Source organism: Marmota flaviventris, chromosome 8, assembly GCF_047511675.1.
Source record: "Marmota flaviventris isolate mMarFla1 chromosome 8, mMarFla1.hap1, whole genome shotgun sequence".
In the NCBI taxonomy this organism is placed as follows: domain Eukaryota; kingdom Metazoa; phylum Chordata; class Mammalia; order Rodentia; family Sciuridae; genus Marmota; species Marmota flaviventris.
This window is the reverse complement of record NC_092505.1, coordinates 94,476,237-94,496,732: the sequence shown is the minus strand read 5'-3', so window position 1 is coordinate 94,496,732 and position 20,496 is coordinate 94,476,237. Positions and strand designations below refer to the sequence as shown.

Sequence of the window (20,496 nt, the reverse complement as noted above, 5' to 3'; positions counted from 1 at the left end):
GATGTGGCTCAGTGGTCAAATGCCCCTGAGTTCAATCCCTGGTATCAACCCCCCCACCAAAAAAAAAAAAAAATCAATGAGTTAGGAAACCTGTACAAGTATAAAAAATATTCTGAAGAGATGAAATGATAGCACATATTACTGTATAAGATAATATATCTCCCTGGTCTGCTGGCCTTAGTTAAAAAACAAGCCAAAGGGAAGAAGAATTAAAAAGTAGCTGGACTGATATGGAAGCTGGCTTTGCTTTGTAAAGTATTGTAAAGAAATGGGAAAGTTTTAAAATTTAAAACTGGGGAGAAAGGATGTGACTCAGAATTCAAAATAGATAGGACTCACCCCCAGTAATGCTCTGGAACTGAGAAACGCTGGCTCCAGAGAGAGACCAGCCATGAGGGATGGTGGCGGTTAGGGAATGGCTCCATAGAAACGTGGGAAACAGGGTCACACATGTTCTTTCTCTCCTTTTCTCATGTGGACAGGACATCATTGTAGAAATTTAGACATTGTGCCCTGTTGTAAAAAACAGTTTTAAAGGTCAGATTGTTGATTCCCAGACCCATTATTAGTAATGATGGTTTCTGTGTTGAGGAGTGTTCTCATAGTTTCTAGGAGAGTTCTGCTGTTATTCTGTGAGTTGAGTTCGTTGATCATTTTTCTGCTCTTCATTGCACTATCATGCTGGTATCAGCAATTAACATTCTTCATAAGTAAATAGAATGCCAGCCTCCAGCTCAGATGTAACTCAAGAACAACAGGTGCATTCTACCTGTTTCTTGGCTATTCCCAGAATAGTCAGAAGGTAAGTAGTTAACCATAGAACAGACGTTGAAGAAAATGAGATTCTTTAAAATCTGAGCAAAGTGCTGCAGAGTAACTCTGGATATGTATTTAGGAGATGTAGGAAATGGCTCAACAGGAAGGGTGAAATAGCCTTTCTAATCTGGCCTCTTTAAAATTTATTTCAAGCCTATTTCCCTTCCTTGATAAAAATCTTATTAACTGTATGCCTTCCAGAGACCCTGTGTTGTGCAACTTCCAAGAAAATTGGTTTACATCAAAAGGTCATTGGACTTTAACTCACAGTAAAAATCAGTTGATTATATTCTTAATTTTTTCTCTTCCCTTTTAAATGAATAAGCCTGATGAAATCTGGCTCTGAGACGATACAGATTTAACTTCCCTTTCCATTCAGTCTGGTTCCATTCATTAGGGCCGCAAGTTTCCTCACCTTAAAATAAGGGAACCAGATAATTTCTAAAATTCTACCTACCTCTCAATCTCTTTCTCTTCTCTCCCTTTAACTTCCTTATAGAGTTGTTTTTCATTCAAATGTTCCTAATTTTTGTGAAAATATTAAGCTTTACTTAAATAGATTAAGTGTGGGCAGACTTCAAGAGCTTAATTACCTAGGATTTTTCTGTTTGAAAGTTGTTAAATTATCATTTGACACTCTTTATGTACTACATGAATTTTTCCAAAATGTTATTAGCACATGTTAATCATCTTGACTAGTAACAAAAGGAAAGTACCTGGTGTACTTTTTTGTTTTAGTAATTGCCTTTTTCCACTTTATCTTTTTAACATATGTAACTTTTGTATGCTTGATGCTTATATTACTGGTTAACTCTGGCCATGTATGAATCACTGGAATTAAAAAAAAAAATTATAATAATCCCAGTGCTTGGGTCCTACCTCTATAGATTTAGAGGTAATTGGCATCCAATATATTTTTAAAGATAGCTTTGTCATAAGTATTTAGCTTACTTTGCATTAAAAAAATAACCTTTGGATATTTTGAAATGTCTTCTGATATTTAGGGTATGGAGTTAATTTGCAAATGAAAAAATCCCTATAAACAAATGTGGCTTATTTGCCTAGGAGCTCTCCCTCAGATGAGTCTGTGTGACCTCTTCTCTACTGCACTTGATAAGATTCTTGCTGCTAGTTTCTCATCTATAGAACATTGAGGTGATTTCTAAGGCTTATTTCATGGAATCTTACTATCTCATTGATATTAAAATGTACTATTGTTTTACATATCTCTACAAAAGAGAAGGGGCCATCAAACTAATTTAAAATTGAAAGATTCATTCCTTTTTCTGGTGATGTTAAAATGTGAAAAATGTTACTTGGAATCAGTGGAATACACTGATTTAATTTTTTTTAAATATATATATTTTTTTAGTTGTAGTTGAACACAATACCTTTATTCATTCATTCATCCATCCATTCATTCATTCATTCATTCATTCATTCATATGTGGTGCTGAGAATCAAAACCCAAGGCTTCCCACATGTGAGACGAGCGCTGTACTGCTGAGTCACAACCCAACTTTTTGGCAAAATCTGTACTTTGGGTTTTAAAATGTTTTAAGGTGCTTCCATTGTTCATCTGTGTTTGCTCTTACAGCATTATTCTGTTGAAAACCATATTACCCAGTTCTATATTATGGACTTCTAGCACTTACGTGGAAAATACTTAACTTTGCTTGCTTACACCCCTCTCTGCTTCCCTTCTGCTCCCATGTGAACCAAGAGAGAGATTACCTTTGGATCTAGCCCATCTCTCTCTAAATAATTCCCTCACATAACTAATTTAAATTTATTCCAAATGTACAAAAATTATATGAGATTTGGTAGTTTTATTTTTGATAAACTCTTTAAGGATTTCTCTAACTTTTTAAAGGCACTTTCCTTCCATGAAAATGCTGTATGTTTATTTAAAGCTAATAGCTAATTCATTAGTTGGTAGCTAATTCATCTTGAAATACTTGTTGGGTTTTCAGTAAATTAACAGTAGAATGATATTAGTTTGCTTTCTCCACCATAAATGGAGATACCCACTTATGGATACTCAGGCCCTGTTTGAAGATCAGATTTGAAGTGGCCACTCAGTTTAGATGAGTTGGGCTTCTTTATTTTTACAAATGGTTGAATATAAAATTTTATTTCCCGAATCTCTAATTACCTATAACATTTGATTTGGTTCGATGACTGCTAGTTTCTCATTACAGAAAACATTGGTTCTGCGGCCTTGTGGAGGCTCCTGGCTATTTCCCTCCGTTTCAGGTTGTGTTCTTGATGCCTTTTCATGCTAGACTCTTCTTAGAGCTTTGTGCTCTGGCTTTTGGGTTTATGTGTGCATGGGGCACTAAGTCTTCTCAGGAGAGGCTCAGTCCGTGCAGAGCTGTTGGGATGTGTCCTCCTTTGCTGTTTCCATACATGCTGTTCTCCATCCAGTGCCTTTCCTCCCATTTACACATCATTTTCCATGTTTTGAACTACTCTTTCTCCTCCTTTCTCTCCTGCTCATATTCTCCATGAGAAGGACTTTAGCAAACCTGGTATTTTGGGAGAGACAGCTTTGAGTTTTGCCCCTTAAGAAGCCCTTCCCCTGAGAGCAGAGGGGAAAACTCTCAACTTAAGACATTTTGGAGAAAAACCACATTTCTTCTTTTCACAGGATCCCTGGTTTAAATTTGCAGCAAATTAAGAAACTCCTAGACAGCCCAGGTGCCTGGGAGCTGCTGTTTTAACACGTTAACCTTAATCATGTTGGCTTTCATTAGTGGGATTGGTTTGGAACTTAGTGAGCCAGCTTCATGAAATACAGTATTGACATTTGTTCAGGCCATCTCTTTGTACAAGGTGATTCCTTTCCTGTGTCATGAATCCATCCTGTTCAGCATTGCAATGCCATCTGGCATGGCTTCTTTGTTTACTGTATTTACTGTGTGTGTTTAGAAGAGAAAAGACCCAGAGTGACCACTGCTCTGCGTCAGCCCCTTAGGTCAAGTTTTCCGCCCTGACTCACAGCTGTGTGTCGCTGCTGGGATTGGTTGGTTGGGTGTGCAGAATTTCCTCTGTTGGACTCAGGAGCCAGAAAGCCACGACGAAGTTTGATTTGGCTTGTGGCAGCATTTTCCAAATATGAATCTGGATGCGGTACAGTAAGTCCTCTAAGAAAAGGAAGGAGAAGAAGGGAAAATTGTAACTCTATAACTGGAACTATTTGGGGAACATTTAGAAATGGGGGAATTCTAAACTGTTGTGTTTCATGTCTCCCCTAAACTGTTGTCACTGTGGTGCTGAGAGACTAGCCTTCCTCCAGGCTGAGCGCTCCTGTGCTGGGGAGAAGCCACAGAGGCAGCCTCTGTCCTGAATTGCTTTGCACTACCCTGCTCCAGACAGTCTTGACTGTGACCTGGCAGCCAGTGCTGCTTCCTGCTGACGTGGCCTCCCACAAATGACAGAACAGAGCTGCCTCAGTGTGCTGAGGAAGGAGCGGGCCCAGGGCATTAATCACCAGCAGGATAAGGAGCAAATTAACAGGGGAAAGCGCCTAACTGTTCAGGTTTCCTTGTAGATATACTTAAAAGACATCTTTCTTATAGGAAGGGAGGAAGGGGAAGAGAATAGTGAAGAATGCCACGAGCATCAAACAGTGATTTGGTTGGCCATAGGAAGGGTTTCTTATCAGCAGGAGTAGACTTCTGGGGTGAGACCCAGTCAGCCTCAGACATATGAGAGGATGCTTTTAGAAGGCCAGCTGCCTGCATCCTGCAGCCTTCATGGGCCACATTCATGTTCGGGAAGTCTGGGGTGCCCAGCCATATCTTGCGGACACCATGCAGATAGATATTAAATAAAATAAAACCCTGAACCAAACAACTGAGTATTGTGTCTTCGTGGAGAAAGCTCAGCTTTCTCTAGCTCAGTAGGAACTGAAGCAAAGACTCTGAGAAATTGTTAGGGCTCAATCACTGTGGCGTGATTTTCCCATCTATGGTGTCAGCATCCTGTTCCAGGCACATTTTGTGTTTATGCTTCATTTACTCTTTAATACTTCAAATTTGCTTATTTGAAAAGCTCCAAGGACAGCTAGCTTCCTGTTACCTTCTTGTTACCTTCTCCAAAAATAAAGGTTTCGTGGAATTTTTAGAATGAGATGGGAATTTAATTTTTATCTGATCTAGACCTTAGTGACTTCCTCTGTTGTTCGGAAGTTTTTGTAGAGTCTTTCTTTCAGTGATTTTCACTTGGGAGTCCAGTATTCAAAATAGATGCAAGTGGAGTTGACTGAAGGTAGAGGGGTGGGCTCACCTGCTTGTTTTTCTTCTGGTAGTGGCCCTTGAAATTTTTCCTCTGACCACTCTGAAATCACAGCATACTTCGTTTACAAACCACTGATCTGATTCACTCTTCTCATTTTTTAGGTGAGGACCTGTACCTTCAGGTAGAGTCATGATGTTAGGTATCATGGTAACTTTCAAGGTGCCTTAGAATTAAAGTTTCACAGCTTTCACCATTTTCCTGCCTTTGCGCCTTCATCATCTCTCAGCTAGCTACTGTAGCAACCTTGATGGTTTTTTTTTTTTTTACCTCAGTTATGGAACAAAATTGGGGCAGATTCAGGTTTAGCATATGGATGTTGTTCCTGGTCAGCACTGGTCTCAAGTCCAAGTAGCTAGGTGGTCTTGGGTTCACAAACAAATTTTGGAAATGACTTACGTTGGCTGCATTTTCCAGTGTTTCTCCTTCCCTGTAAGCCATTTTCCTCTGTGGCTCCCCACACTACCACCCCAAGTTAGTAAACAGAAGCCTCTGCCTGAAGCAAACAGATCCCTAGGAAAAGCAAGCAAACTAGGAATGGAAGGGAGAGAATGAAATATTGAGTATATAATAAGTCTAATTACATTTTCAGTACAGTCATTTGATTTACTTTAAGAGGCTTTGAGTTTCACAGACGATGCTTGTAAAGAAAGTCATCCAAGTCATTTATGACTTGGGTTTTTTTGTTGCTGTGTTGTAGGCTGGGTTTATACTTTGTGAGGGGCAAGAAGGGGAGAAACTGCTTTATCTGGTAATCCTGTTTCAGTAGCAGAGGTGCTGTGTATGCAATTATATGCCTCCCCCACTTTTTTCTGAACTTATGCCAGGAAAAAAAAATGCCCAGATACTCTTTTTCCAAATGGTCTTGGTAAATCTGTTCTTTTAGTACAGCTGTGAGTAGGAAGCCATGGCAGTGGGGGGTGGTCATTCTTTTGTGTGATGGTAATGAGATAATTTCTGCATTACAGATTTTCAGGAGACTCTTTGTTTAAATGAAACTTCAGATCCCTTGCAAAGCCACATTGCTAGTCTCTTTGCCTTGTATTTTTACAGAAGGTTTTATTAACTTCATATGTTTTGCTGTCATCAATTGCACAAATTAATACAATTGTTTTGAATAAAAGAACTTGGCCATCATCTGTCTGGTGTCTTGTCTTCTTTCCTTTTATTCCCCCAATGCAGTTCAACCAAGCCTGGCTCAGAACTGCTATTGTTCCCACCATTAGCCGCCCACTCCAGTGGCTTTTCCCTGGTTGCCAAGTGGCACTTCATCCTGGTGTTGGGCAAAAGCTGGAGGAAGTGTTCAGGTAGAGTGCAGAATGCAGCCAGGTGAGCTGTTGCCCCCAAGGCTCGCTGAGGCCTTCCTGTGGGCTGCAGGGCCTGGCACAGGAATTTCCGTTACATGCAAGAGGGAACCAGGTGGGCATGAGGGGGTCAGATTGCCAGCCAAGAGCTTGAACAGTTCTTTGTATCATTTGCTAGTGGAACTTGGAAAACCTCCTTGTGGAGGGGATCCAGAGAGAAGTGACTAGAGCTAGACTACATTTTGAAGTTTTTCTTACATGTTCACTTTGCAAAGTAACCAGAACTTATTTGGTTAAAAAGCAACTAATTAATCTGTTTGATCTTGATATAGAAATGAGCCATATCAAATTTCTAGGTCAAACCACTTTCCTTTGTAGAATGCTTGCTTACTCTTTTGAGGTGTATTCATCATCAGATTATAGATTATAAAAAGTTTATGTGTCCTCAGTAGTCCCCTCTGCAGTCGTGGCATGACTATTGTTCTAATAATGCTTTTAGATATAAATGTAATTTTGTGAACCCATAAGTCACATTTATTAATGGATTGTGAAAAGTTACAGGAATGGGTGACTTAATCATGCATGTAGTTCTATATGTGGCACTCTGCTTGAAAAACACCGTGCCATCTCATCTCATTTATCTCAGATATAACCCGGTTTTTATTTTTATTCCCCTTTTTAATTATAACTTAAGCTGCTTGCTAATATGATCATTATTTTAAAAATGAAGAAATTAAAGTTCAGAATGGCTAGCTAATTTATCTGAAGTGTTAGTAGCAGAACCAGAATTTGCACTCAAATTGTTCTAGCTCCTAGTATTTTAACAAATTTTAAACTTGCAATTATTATAAGTTCCTAGGGAGTTGCAAAAAAATGAGCATGGAGGTTCTACGTATCTTCCCAGTTTTGCTAAATAGTAATATCTTGAGTGGCTATATTTCAATATTTAAGCTAGAAATTAATATTGGTACAATCCAAAAGTCTTATTCATATTTGTGCAATCACTATCACACTTAAAACATGGAACTATTGTATAACCACAAGGCTCTCTTTTGCTATCTTATTAGAGCTGCTTCCCACTTCCCCACCATCCCGAATCCACCAACCACTAATCTGTTCTCTTCACTATAGCTTTTGTTATTTCAAGAATGTTATATTGTAAGGGTCCCGCGAAATGTCGGAGAAAGAGACCACCAAGTGACCACTCATGCAATTGGCAAAAGGGGATTTATTGAACCAGCATGCTGGGGCTCTGTGCCCACTCAAGAAGGGAAAGCAGCCCAGAGCCCCGAGCAGGGGCTGAGCACTGCTTAAGTACACTTTTTGGGGAGGGCGGAGGGCTTTGTATACATCAGAACAAATCATCATGAGGCGCGGGAAAATTGAATAACAACTCCTAAACATGATTGGTTCATTCATTGGCGGGAACAGGTCAGGCTGGAGTGATAGGTCATTCCTAAGGAGAGTACACATTTAAACTGATTGGTTCAGGCCCTGCAAGGCCTGCGTGCAACCACACAGACCCCTTCAGTTATTAAACAACCAGACAATCAGGGGAAATGTTTACTGGGCGGTTCTAAGCATTGTCTTAACAGCTACAGAAATTTCAGGTTTTGCAGGTAACATAGAAACCTAACAATACCTCCTTTACATTTTAACTCAGACCTTGCAGCTTAGAAACTTTTACAACACCCGGTCTTTTACCCTTTAACTTTTACGCTTTAACTTCAATTTCTTTTACCCTTACAATATAAATGGGATCTTACAGTGTGTAGATTTTTTAGATTGGCTGTTTTCTCAGCATAATTTGAGATTCATTTGTTGTATTGGTAGTTCAGTACTTGATACTGCTGGGTAGTATTCTGTGATATGGATAAGTTTGTGTGCTAGCCTGTTGACAGACATATAGTTGTTCTAGTTTTGGCTATTTTAAATAAAACTTCCATGAATTTATTTTCTCATTTTTATTAATTAATTAATCAATTTATTTATTTTTGGGTACCGAGAGTGAACTTAGGGCCACTCGATCACTGAGCCATATCCCTAGCCCTATTTTGTATTTTATTTAGAGACAGGGTCTCACTGAGTTGCTTAGTGCCTTGTTGTTGCTGAGGCTGGCTTTGAACTCGAGATCTTCCTGCCTCAGCCTCCCAAGCTGCTGGGATTACAGGTGTGCACCACCACCGTGCCTGGCTCACTTTTAGTTTTTCAAGAGATAGGGTTTTACAACCCTCCACTCCAAGAGAGAGAGAGAGAGAGAGAGAGAGAGAGAGAGAGAGAGAGAGAGAAGAAGAAGGAGGAGGAGGAGAGGGAGGGAGGGAGGGAGGGAGAGTTTTTTTTTTTAAATATTATACAGGCTGGCCGCATACTCTGGGCACAAGCAATCCTCCTGCCTAAGTCTCCTGTGTAGCTGGGACTATAGCCATATGCTCCTGTGCCTGGCTGCCATGGATGTTTGTGTACATGTTATGTGAACATGACATTTCATTATTTGGGATAAATGCCTTATTTTGTGTTCCCAAATTTTAATGTGTAACCTAACCTCCAAGGTGGTGGTATTAAGAGGGTGGGGCCTTTGGGAGGTGATTAGGTCAGGAGGGTGGATCCTTTGTGAGTAGGATTAGTGCCCTTAAGATACCTAAGGGAATTATTTATCCCTTCTGCCCTGTGAGGACACAGTGAGAAGGCACCATCCATGAGGAATGACTCTGATCTTGGACTTCCTGAATTTAGAAATGTGAGAAATAAATTTCTGTCCTTTATAAATTATGATATTTTTGTTATAGCAGCTCAGGCTGTGACAGTGTCCAAGAGTACAGTGCAATGTCCTGTTATAATTGTATATTTAGCTTTATACAAAACTGCTCAAATTTTCCAGAGCAGCAAGGCCACTTTATGTCCTATCTACAATGTATGACTGGTCCAGATCTCTGTATCCTTGTCAACATTTGGTCTCATAAATATTTTAAATTATCATTGTGGTTTTAATAATATTCCTTCAATAGTTAGTGATGTTGAACATCTTTTCTTGTGCTTATCTGTTTTCTGTATATTCTTTTTGGTGAACTGTCTCTTCATGACTTTTGCTTCTAATTAGATTTTTTGTTTAGGTTTTTAATGTTGAGTTTTGAGAGTTCATTATATATTCTAGATACAAGATCTTTTTTAGATGCGTAGTTTGCAAGTACTTTCTCACAGGCTGTGGTTTATCTTTATATCATTTAACAGGTTCTTTAGTAAAGCAAACGTTTTTCATTATGATGTTCAATTTATCATTTTTCCTATTTTTGCTGTTGGTGTGAAATCTAAAGACTCTTTGTTGCTCCAAGGTCCAAAAGATTTCCTCCTGTGTATTCCCTTCCCCATAAGTTTTGTAGGTTTCATTTTGCATTCATGTCTGTGATCAGTTTTGAGCAAATTGTTGTAGAAGGTATTAGATTTAGGTTGAATTTTTCCTAACCCTCTTTTCCCCGAAACCTTGTCCCTTCTTCCTTTGTCTTCTCTCCTTCCTCAGCAAACTTTATTGAAAAGACTATCTTCCTCCATTGCATTGCTTTTTTACCTTTGTCAGAAATCCTTTGGGCCTCCGTGTGTGGGTCTTCTTCTGAGTCATCTGTCTTGTTCTGTTGATCCGCGTCTGTCCCTCCTCCATCAATCCCCACACTGTCTGTCTTGATGACTGCCGGGCCCTGTGTTTTCTAAAGTGGATTTTGCCGGAGGTATTTAGGGTAGATGACTCAGAGGAGGTATGCCAGCTCTCCTTACATGAGTGTTTAGAAATATGAGTTCTCATTTAGATGAGTTTGGGGTCAGCACTGACTTACTCCAAGAAAATCAGTAGGAAAACCTCAATGTCTGAAGAAGAATGAAGACAAGTTAAATAATAAATTGGTGTGTAGGTCTTAAGTTCTGAATAGTCCTCACTGATGTTCCCAGGGAATTGAAGTTTACATTGAGTTTAAAATCTCCATCCTTGGGTTTCTTTGGCCTGAAGTAGTTAGCAGTTGATGATTAACAAAAGGAACCACATGAGCCAAAGATTCAAAAAATGGTTAGGGATCAGATTTTCTTGTTGCGACTGGGATTGAACCCAACGGTGCTTTACCTCTGAGCTACATTCCGAGTTCTTTTATTTTTTATTTTGAGGTAGACTGGTGAGGTTGTCACTTGTTGGTAAAGCTGGTTTTGATTTTGGGATCCTCATGCCTCAGCCTTCCAAGTCACTAGGACTACAAGCGTGTGCCAACATGATCAGCTCAGACTTTATTTTAAAGCATTAGCTTGTGTGTCTATTTTAATGCATCTCATGTACACTTAAGTCTTGTATTTGTTCCATAATCTTCAGGTACCCCAAATATCATAGCATTAGCCTTCGAAACCAGTTAGTTTCACTGCCACATTTTGCAGATAGGAATAAGATTCCTTTGTAAATGGAAAGGTACATTTGCAGATTGTCTTAGGTCTCCGAGAGGATTGGGAAAGTGGGTAGCAGTTGACCTGAGACTGTCAGCCTTCTGCTTGGTTGTAAGCCTGGTTTTACTCTTTCTCATCTGAAGTGGTTTAGAAGCTAAGGTCAGTACTAGGCATCTCCACTATACAATCCTACATACTACATTAAACTGTGTCCCTGTGCAGCCCCCAGCTGACTCCTTGAGCAGATTCCTCTGTCTGCAGACTTATTCTGAAATTAAACTGGAGCTGACTGTGCTAACTCGGTCTTGCCCACAGTGGAACTTGGTTTCCACTTGCTGGGGAGAACTTCCCTACCTCCACCCATGACTTTGCATTTCCACTGGCTCCCTGTCTATGGCTTAGTTCCTGTTTGTATCACCAGCCTGCTGCTTAGACTGTTCCTTGCCATGGTATATGTTAATATCTTCTAGGGTTTATACTGCAACCCTAAGAAGGCATATTAAATCTTAGGGAAGAGCTGCTAAACACCAAAGGCATGAAAACTGCCTTCCAAATTCAGTAGTATTGGTCAGCTCCTTTCAAGATTGTCATGGAACAGAGAACTAAAAAGTCAGCTATAAATCAGCAATATCAGTTGATATACTGGAAAGGCATAATCTGATGGTGGAGCAAGATTAATGGAAAAAGTCTATATAACTATATTAAAGTATACTCATTGCTTATAAAGAACAGAATTAAACTTTTATTTTTATAATATTGGCTTTTGATTCTTTTTACAAATAAGTCAAAATAGTAAATTATTACTAAATATTTATATTGGCTATAATTATTATGAATCCAGAGTAATAAAAAAATCACTATTTTCATCTTTGTATTTTGTGGGTTTTTTTTTAGTTATAAATTGGCACAATACCTTTATTTTGTTTGTTTATTTTTATGTATGCTGAGGATCGAACCCAGGGCCTTACATGTGGCTAGGCAAGTGTTCAACCACTGAGCTATAGCCCCAGCCCCAGCCCCTGTATGGCTTAAAAAAAACAACAACAAAAAACAAAAAACTATATGTGTGTGTGTATAATATATATATTTGTAGTTGTAGATGGATAGCATGCCTTTATTTTATTTGCTTGTTTTTGTAGTTGGTGCTAAGGATTGAATCCAGTGCCTCACTCACATATGCTAGGCAAGTGCTCTGCCACTGAGACTCAGCCCTAGCACCTGTAATTTGTGTTTTTAATTCCTAATTCACAATTGAAAGTATTTTTGGCAATTTTCATAACATATCAAACATTTAAAATGTGAAGGAATTAAAAAAAAGAAAAGAAGATTATTAAAATAAGCGGAAGCCGGGAGTGATTTTACTTTTAGAAAGCCTTTAAAAATAAGTCTCAGTCTCATTTTTGTCAATGATCATTCTTGGTACAATGTTTCTGTAATTTCTTAGTTATGTTCATTATTAACTGTTACATAGAACTGTCATCAGATGGAGGACTGAAGGGCTTTTGAAATATCTTACTCTCAAGTCTGCCTTTGGGCAAACGTGGATATTGGTGGGGTGGAATGTGAACTGACTGATCACTTTTCCAATCCTGTTATTTTCCAATGCAGTTTGGAAAAAAATCTCTACATATAAAGTCAAGGAAGCACAAGGAAGTCTTCTGGTTAATGAATTTAGTGTGTTTCAGACTTTCCTCTCATGGAGTCCTGGAAAAATCACTTCAGAAAAGACTGTTTTGGGTCACTTATAGAAGAAACTGCTTTGCATGCATGTGTATTCTGCAGGCTACTGGGGATTCGGGCCTAAATCTGATAGATAAATTCAAAACTTTTTGATTACCATAGTAGGAATTGGGAAACAGACATTTTGTGCAGCATTTAGGTTTATGACTGATTAGATTTCTAAGACCTGGCACTAAACATAGATGTTCATTTGACTAATGCACTTGTTCACCAAAGCCAGACAATTTCTGAGGACTATTGTGTATTATCTATGGCAAGGATCGCCTGTAATACAACTTAAAAAGAAAAAAAAGACAACAGTTTTGTTAAGGTATAATTCACATCCATACAGTTCATGTATTCCAAGTTTACCTAAAGTGGTTTAGTATATTCTACTTGTGTAGTCATCACCACAGTTGATTTTGGAATTTTTTTCACCTGAAAAAAAAAATCCCACAGGCATTAGTCACCTCCAGTTCCCCCACATCCCCAGCTCTAGGCCACTATTAATCTACTTTCTATCTCTATGAAGTTGCTTATTCTGGACACTTCATATAAATGAATCATAGATGATCTTTTGTAATTATTTTCTCTTGCTTAGCCAAACATTTTTGAAGTTCCTTTATGAAGTAGCATGTATTTATATCTCACTTGTTTTTATTGCTAGATAATATTCCATTGTATGAATATACTGTATTTTATTAATCCATTGATCAACTAATGGACATTTGGGTTATTTTTACTTTTTGTCTGTTAATAATAATTTTATGTTGAACATTTGTGTACAAGTTTTTATGGGGACATACATTTTATTTCTCTTGAGTGTATTCCTAGGAGTGGAATTGTTCAGCCATATGGTAACTATATTTAATCTTTTGATAAATTGCCAGACTGTTTTCCAAAGTGGCTGTGCCATTTTACATTCCTACCAACAGTGCATGAGGTTTCCCAATTTCTCTGCATTCTCACCAACACTTGTTATTACCTGTTTTTGTATGGCCTGATGCAGTCTTGTGTGTGTGTGTGTGAGTGCACATGCACTAGAAGAAAGGAAATCTAGCACTGGCCATTATTCTGTTTATTGCTCTACTCAGGTGCTATTTACTCCTGTGAGCCCAGTAGTCAGCGTGTCATAATCTGCTGTTTCTACTGTTCAACTAAGCATATAGAAGGACTCTCAGATTAGCTCTCTTTTACTCTGATTCTTTTTAAATTTTTTTTTTACTTTTTATTTATATATGACAGTGGAATGCATTACAATTCTTATTACACATACAGAACACGATTTTTCACATCTCTGGTTGTATACAGAGTATATTCACACCAATTTATGTCTTCATACTTGTAATTTGGATGATAATGATTATCACATTCCACCATCATTAATAACCCCATGCCCCCTCCCTTCCCCCCCAACTCCTCTCCTCTGTTCATTTATTCCTCCCATGCTCCCTCTTCCTATCTGTTGGGAAAAGTATAAACGGCAGCCATACCCCAGAGAAAAACCCCAACATGGCGCCTAAGGACTTCTTCTTCCTACCTTCTTCTTTTCTGCAGTGGCGCGAAAAGTTCCCGCCCGTGTGAACTCTCCCGCAGGCGCCAATTTCAAATCTCGCTGGCTGGGAACCTTAGCCCCAATGAGAACTAATTCCTGGGCTCCGGAGCTGATATCTGAAAGAACTTGCCAATAAACGGGTTGCCTGCCATTTATCTAAGCCCTACCATCTCCCCCTTAGTTCTATATAAGCACACAGCTTTTTGCAATAAAATTGGAATTCTCCCGATGAAGTGTCTTTGCGTGGGGAATTCTTTCACTATCCCTCTAAGAATCAGCCTCCTTATATCAGAGAAAACATTCAGCATTTGTTTTTGTGGCATTGGCTAACTTCACTTAGCATTATCTTCTCTAACTCCATCCATTTACCTGCAAATGCCATGATTTTTTTTCTCTTTTATTGCTGAGTAATATTCCATTGTGTATATATGCAACATTGTTTTAACCCATTCATCTATTGAAAGGCACTTAGGTTGGTTCCATAGTTTAGCTATTGTGAATTGTGCTGCTATAAACATTGATGTGGCTGTGTGTCCCTGTAGTGTGCTGTTTTTAAGTCCTTTGGGTATAGACCGAGGAAAAGAATAGCTGGGTCAAATGGTGGTTCTCTTTCCAATTTTCCAAGAAATCTCCATCCTGCTTTCCATAATGGCTGCACCAGTTTGCAGTCCCACCAGCAATGTATGAAGTGTGCCCTTTCCTCCCATATCCTAGCCAACACTTATTGTTGTTTGTTTTCATAATACCTGCCATTTTGACTGAAGGAAGCAGAGGAGGTGTTGATTTATCCCCACTGGTCTGCAGCACCTTGTCCTCAGTGTGATAGAGTGGAATTGAGCACACCATGCCAGTGGCATGCTGGAGATGGCTTTTAACGTCTCAAGAACTGATTTTTAAATTTGCAGGCATTTTTTGAACTGGTTGTTAAATGCAGACATTATTAAACATTAAAATGCACAAGCTTACAAGTTAAATTATAGCCATGTGCCCTATAATGATGATTAAGTCAATAATGAATTATGTATTTACTATTTATTATTTGAGGGTATAGTCCTACTTATTAAAAAAAAGTTTGTCATAAAGCAGTCTGCCAGGCTACACTGCCAGCAGCTACATACCTTTCCTGTTCACTGCATCTCTTGATTGCATCAAAGGCTGAGTCAAGCTACTTACCTGTACTGTCTAGGTTTGTGTGAGAACACGGTGGTGGTCGCATGATGAGGAAACTGCCTCACAGTGCATTTCTCAGAGAGTAACCCCATCATTAAGCAACACATGCCTATTTATGTGATAACAAAGACAATAAATACTTAAAGCTTGTCACTTCCTGGTTATTGTACTACTTGTTACTAATATCTATGCCCTTGAGGTTTAAAAATCAGTTTTATCTGTGTGGTAGAATATTATGTATGTATAGGGGAACACTGTGCTGCTGGCCACCTCTTCCCAGTTTCACACTTAGTGATGTCATGTTAGTGGATTGAAATTGGCCAGGCATTTCAATTCAGGACTCTACTCCTTCCCCACTATATTTTCCCCAGTAGAGTTCCTTGCCGCAGTCTGGCTGGGCACAAATAACCGAGCCACCACAAAGCCTTGTAAGTTCAAACAGCAACTCTTTATTCCTGAACTCTCACTGGCACTCTACACACACTTCCTGGGAACACACTCCCTCTACCGGCTCCGCATGCCAATTCTCCCGGAACCCGGGAGAACTCAAGGGAACTCTAAAGTAGCGGGCTCCCGAGGCAGCAGGATCCGCCCTAATCCCGGAGCTGCCCTATTCCCAGCAGGATCCGCCCTAATCCCAGAGGGGGAGGGGGGGGTCACCTTTCAACCATGCCCTCTGGCAAAAATGCCAGGGGTCATTCCTACTAAATTGTGGCTCTCAACAGTTCCTTGTTAAATATTTACTACTACATGCTCAATGGGATGCATAGAAAATGAGGAAAGTGAATATTAACATCTTTTGTATTGTTAGGTTATCTGTATAATAATCAATCATAGATGGGGAGTGAAAGGAGATAGGGGGATATCTAGGAGATAGGGGGATAGGGGGACAACAATGAGGAAGAAATAGAGGCACAGGAGCATGCTTTAGCAAAGAAGCAAACAACTCCAATAATGTCATGTATGGAGAATCTGTTCTGACTTACAAGAGTTGATGTTTTAGGTTATTATTAGATTTTCCTTTCAATAGATACAGCTGTATAAGCTGATCACCCCATGTTTGCTTCTTAGTTAAAAGCCTTTTATAACACTCATTTAGTTTTGTTGTTGTTTTTGGTGTGGAAATGTTACTACATATAAGCAGTTTCAGAACAATTTCATCAGTTTTTAGGGTTCAGTAAGTCAGAATTGCTTTTAATACAAAAGTTTAGATCTTTGACTCAGTTTTGGTCACCTGTTGATAGTGTTTATATGTGTGTGTAACAAATAATTGAGGATTTGAACTTAGGCCTGCTCGTAGATGCTTTTACATGGGTCTTACACATGAGCAGCTAAACTAGATTGCTCAAGTTTTCTTCTTTAATTAATTAATTAATTAATTAACGTGGTGCCGAGGATCTAACACAAGGCCTTGTATGTGCTAGGCAAACACTGTACCGCCGAGCCATACCCTAGCCCCTCTTCTTTCTATCTGGATGTAAGTTTTGCTTATGTCAGTCAGTTGTATTTTTGGGGTATCACCTTAGAATGCATCACTAATGTTGGAGATTTTTCACCAGCAAGCCCATTGCAGCACTCTGCAGTATTCTGTCCCAGGGTCACCCAGAATGCCATGTTGATGCCACCAGAGATGTACTGCAGGCCTCTGGGAAGCAACTCATGGGTTGCTGGAGCAATGCTCTGGAGCATTTGTGCCACAGTTGGTATTTTGAGTGAGGGCTGTCGTAGCCACTCTGAATAGTGCATTTGGAGGTGGAGGGAAGGAAAAGTAGCTACTTACTAAATGTTAAAATAATGCAGGGGCTAAATGCTTTCTACCAGGATGTTTTTAAGCAGACCAGTTTTATGTACTGCAGGGATTGGGTGACTTTGTTGGAGAACAACACTGGGAACAGTGGAGATGAGTCATAAATTTCCTGGCTACTTAGCCAGTATCCAGTAATTAAGGCCATCACATAGATAAGGTCAGAAATTCTTCTGTGGGGACTGACTTTATGATACCCACTCTTCTGAGAATTGATCTCCTCAGGAGGCATGTGCCTGAACACTGGATGTGACAGGAGCACAGGTACAAGTAGGTTGCTGTCATCTGTTCCCTTCTGCCGGATGACTTACTGTGTTCCCATCCTGAAAGCGTGCTTAAATAGCACTCTTGTAGTACCTTCCCATCTTTTTGCTTACTGAAAAGAAGGATATTCATTAATTAAACTGAAAATAGGACTTTTAAAAACTAAGTGGCGCATATCTGTACTCCCAGCGGTTTGGGAGGCTGAGACTGGAGGATTGCGAGTTCAAAGCCAGCGTCAGCAAAAGTGAGGCACTAAGCAACTCAGTGAGACCTTGAAAAAATACAGAATAGGGCTGGGGATGTGCCCTATTAGTGGTAGAGTGCCCCTGAGTTCAATCCCTGCTGCCAAAAACCGAAACAAACAAACAAACAAACAAAGTAAGAAGACCAGAGCTGGGGGTGTAGCTCAGTAGTAGAGCAATTGCCTGACATGCTGGATACTCTAGGTTACATTCTAGCACCACACAAACAAAAACCTAAGGGAATCTAAAAGCCACTCTGACTCTAACACATCATTTAAGCCTCCACACTTGCAATTTCTACTCTGTCCTTTGCTGTTTCACACAGAACTGGCTTTGTTCCAAGGTTTGCCAGTTACCCCCTCTTCCCCCCAAGCAGAACTGTTAACATTCAAATCTAAATATTTTTGTTTAAATTTTATTATCTGTGCTATTTACATGATACACTGAACGCACCCCACCACCCCCACTGACTTATTGAAAATAGAAATACAAGCTCAGAGAGGGAGATTATTTCTTAATTTGAAAGAATTTCTGCAGCATTTTTCTTCATCATTCTTTAGTTGAGCATAGAATATTTGAGATGCTGGAAAGACCATGTACTTATTTCTCCCCTTTCCCTGTGTTCTTGCTTGCCTATACACACTGTGGGTGCCGCCCATGACAGAAGTCCTCAGTGGGTCCGGGCAGATACCAAAAGTTCACTTTTGCTCTGATAAGGGTTGGAATTTGTGGGGTGAGCCCAGTTGCTTGCTGTTCATTGCTTGCAAATGAATCATGAGTATTGCTATGGTTGTCCCCATCTCCATTCTACTAGAATGCTCCAAGCTGATGGGGAGAGAGAGAGAGAGAAGAGATACCTAATTTATAATCCTGGAAGAGCCAGGTAGGCATTGTAGCAAGTGTGGAGGAGGCAAGCCACAAATATTATACAGAAGTAGAGTTGTGTGTAGTTTCTACTCCTTTCATTTCATTGTCTTCTTAGAGCTGCCTAGATAAGCCTATGGAAGAGCACAGGTGAAAAACATTTTGTACATGTAACTTTCAGGTAATGAAAAGTGCCCTTCCTGTTTCTGACCTCTTTTTTTTTTTTTCCTTCCCCCATAACTAGTTTTGAGTTCAAACCAAGACAATAGAATTTCATTATGCAAATCTTTGAGCCACATTCATGGTATTACTGCCTTAGTATTGACTAATGTTAAATGTCTTCTCTGTTTACTGTAAGATAAAACCTTTGTGTGTAGTCAGAGAAGAAAGGGACTCCTTGGAGGACCTTGCCAAAAGCTCTGTGAAGATCTGTGGCAGAGACCTGTGCACAAAGGCCTTCTGTGTAAGTCTGTGTGGCTCTACAAAGGTGGTAAGCGGAGCAGAGTGGGGAAGTCCCAGAAGCACAGAGCTGAGGCTCCTGTGTCCCTTATTTCAAAATGAAGTTGCTCCTTTATTAAGAAATGAAACAACAGATAAGTACATAAACATTTTATATAATCATATTAAAATATGCTTAGAATGTGCTGATGGAGACTTTTAAAAATAACTGATCCCCCCACCTCCCCATTCAACCTATTTATCTTCTCTGAAGTTGTTAACTGATGTTTTATGGTGTGTGTAGTCTGGTACTCACACTTTTTATTTAACAGAAAATCTTTCATTTTTGTTTTTTTCTTTTCTATAGACGTGGCACACATTATGACTGGAAACTCTGATGCCTAAGCATTTTTTTTTCTATATTCTTTTTACTAAGAATGGGCTATGTTTCTGATACTGTCTTCATATATTAGCATGAACAAGGAACACAAAATTGTTGGAGATGGGGTTGGGGGAGGTTTAGAGGGAGGAATTGCATTCTTTTGGCATTCCTGAGAGGAAAACAGCTGTATTAACTTTTTTTTTTTTGAACATGCATGGTATCTCCCCTGACACTCAGAATTCCAATGTTTTACAGCTGAGCACAAACAGCTTGGCATAGTTAGGCCTGAAGTCAGCATGCTTGAGTATTGCTGTTGTGATTATTAGCCAATAGAAAACAGCTGTATACATTACTAATGAAAGGTCTTTGGAATAAAAAAAAAAATCCCATAGTGGGGTTTTCCCCTATAAACACCAGATGTGTACTGTGGTTTTACCCCATGTCTGCCTTCTACTTGAGCACCATTGTCCAGGGATGTAAATAGAAGCCAGCATGTGAGAGGTGGCTGTGTGGTGAAAGTAGATATGTTTGTAGCAGAATAGGTATGTTGTGGGTGACTGGAAACATTTGAAGGTTTATTATTTTAAGAGAGCTTTTGTGCCTAGCCAGCCATTCCATTCTTACTCCTTTGCCTCTCACAAAAAGAAAACATAGTGTGCCTGCAAACATATGGCCTGCTGTTGGCAGCCACACACCCAAACAGCCAAGTCATTTAGCAGTTCTTACTGCTGTCAGTAGGTAAATGACAGTGTAGGAACTTACGTTTGATATGTGTTCTTTAAGCATCTGTCAAAATGGGCTGCTGCTGCTTCTTTTCCGTTTTTTTGCCCATGGGAAATTTTATATGTTTGTGAAGTATATTTAACTTATAAAGCAGAAAGGGGCGTGCAAGATCAGGAACCACAGAACAAGAATGAGGCACCAAAAGAAGGTTTATTGGGGGGCTCTCAGGCAAGAAAGGATGAGGGCTCCCGAAGTCAGTGCAGGAAAGGTGCTGATGAGGGAAGCTGGGGCTGGGGGGCGGGTAGGCCATCTAAACTGCAGCTACATACCGACAGCAGGTTGGCTGAGCCGAGTTTAGGGGATCATGTGTGTTGTGGGCTCATCAGGGCTGATGTGAGATCACAGGGCGATTGCTTCAGCCCTTGGACCCTGGTGGTTGTGGTCCATTGCCTTGTCAGCTTCTGCTTGGCCATTTTGGGTCTCCTCAGCTAGGTGGAAAGTCC

The 20,496-nt window shown here is 39.7% G+C and overlaps 1 protein-coding gene across 6 annotated transcripts in view; it reads left to right on the top strand.

The window, feature by feature from the left end:
* Positions 1 to 20,496, top strand: part of Fndc3b (fibronectin type III domain containing 3B) — a 326,246-nt gene that overhangs the window by 108,258 nt on the left and 197,492 nt on the right. The window lies entirely within an intron of this gene.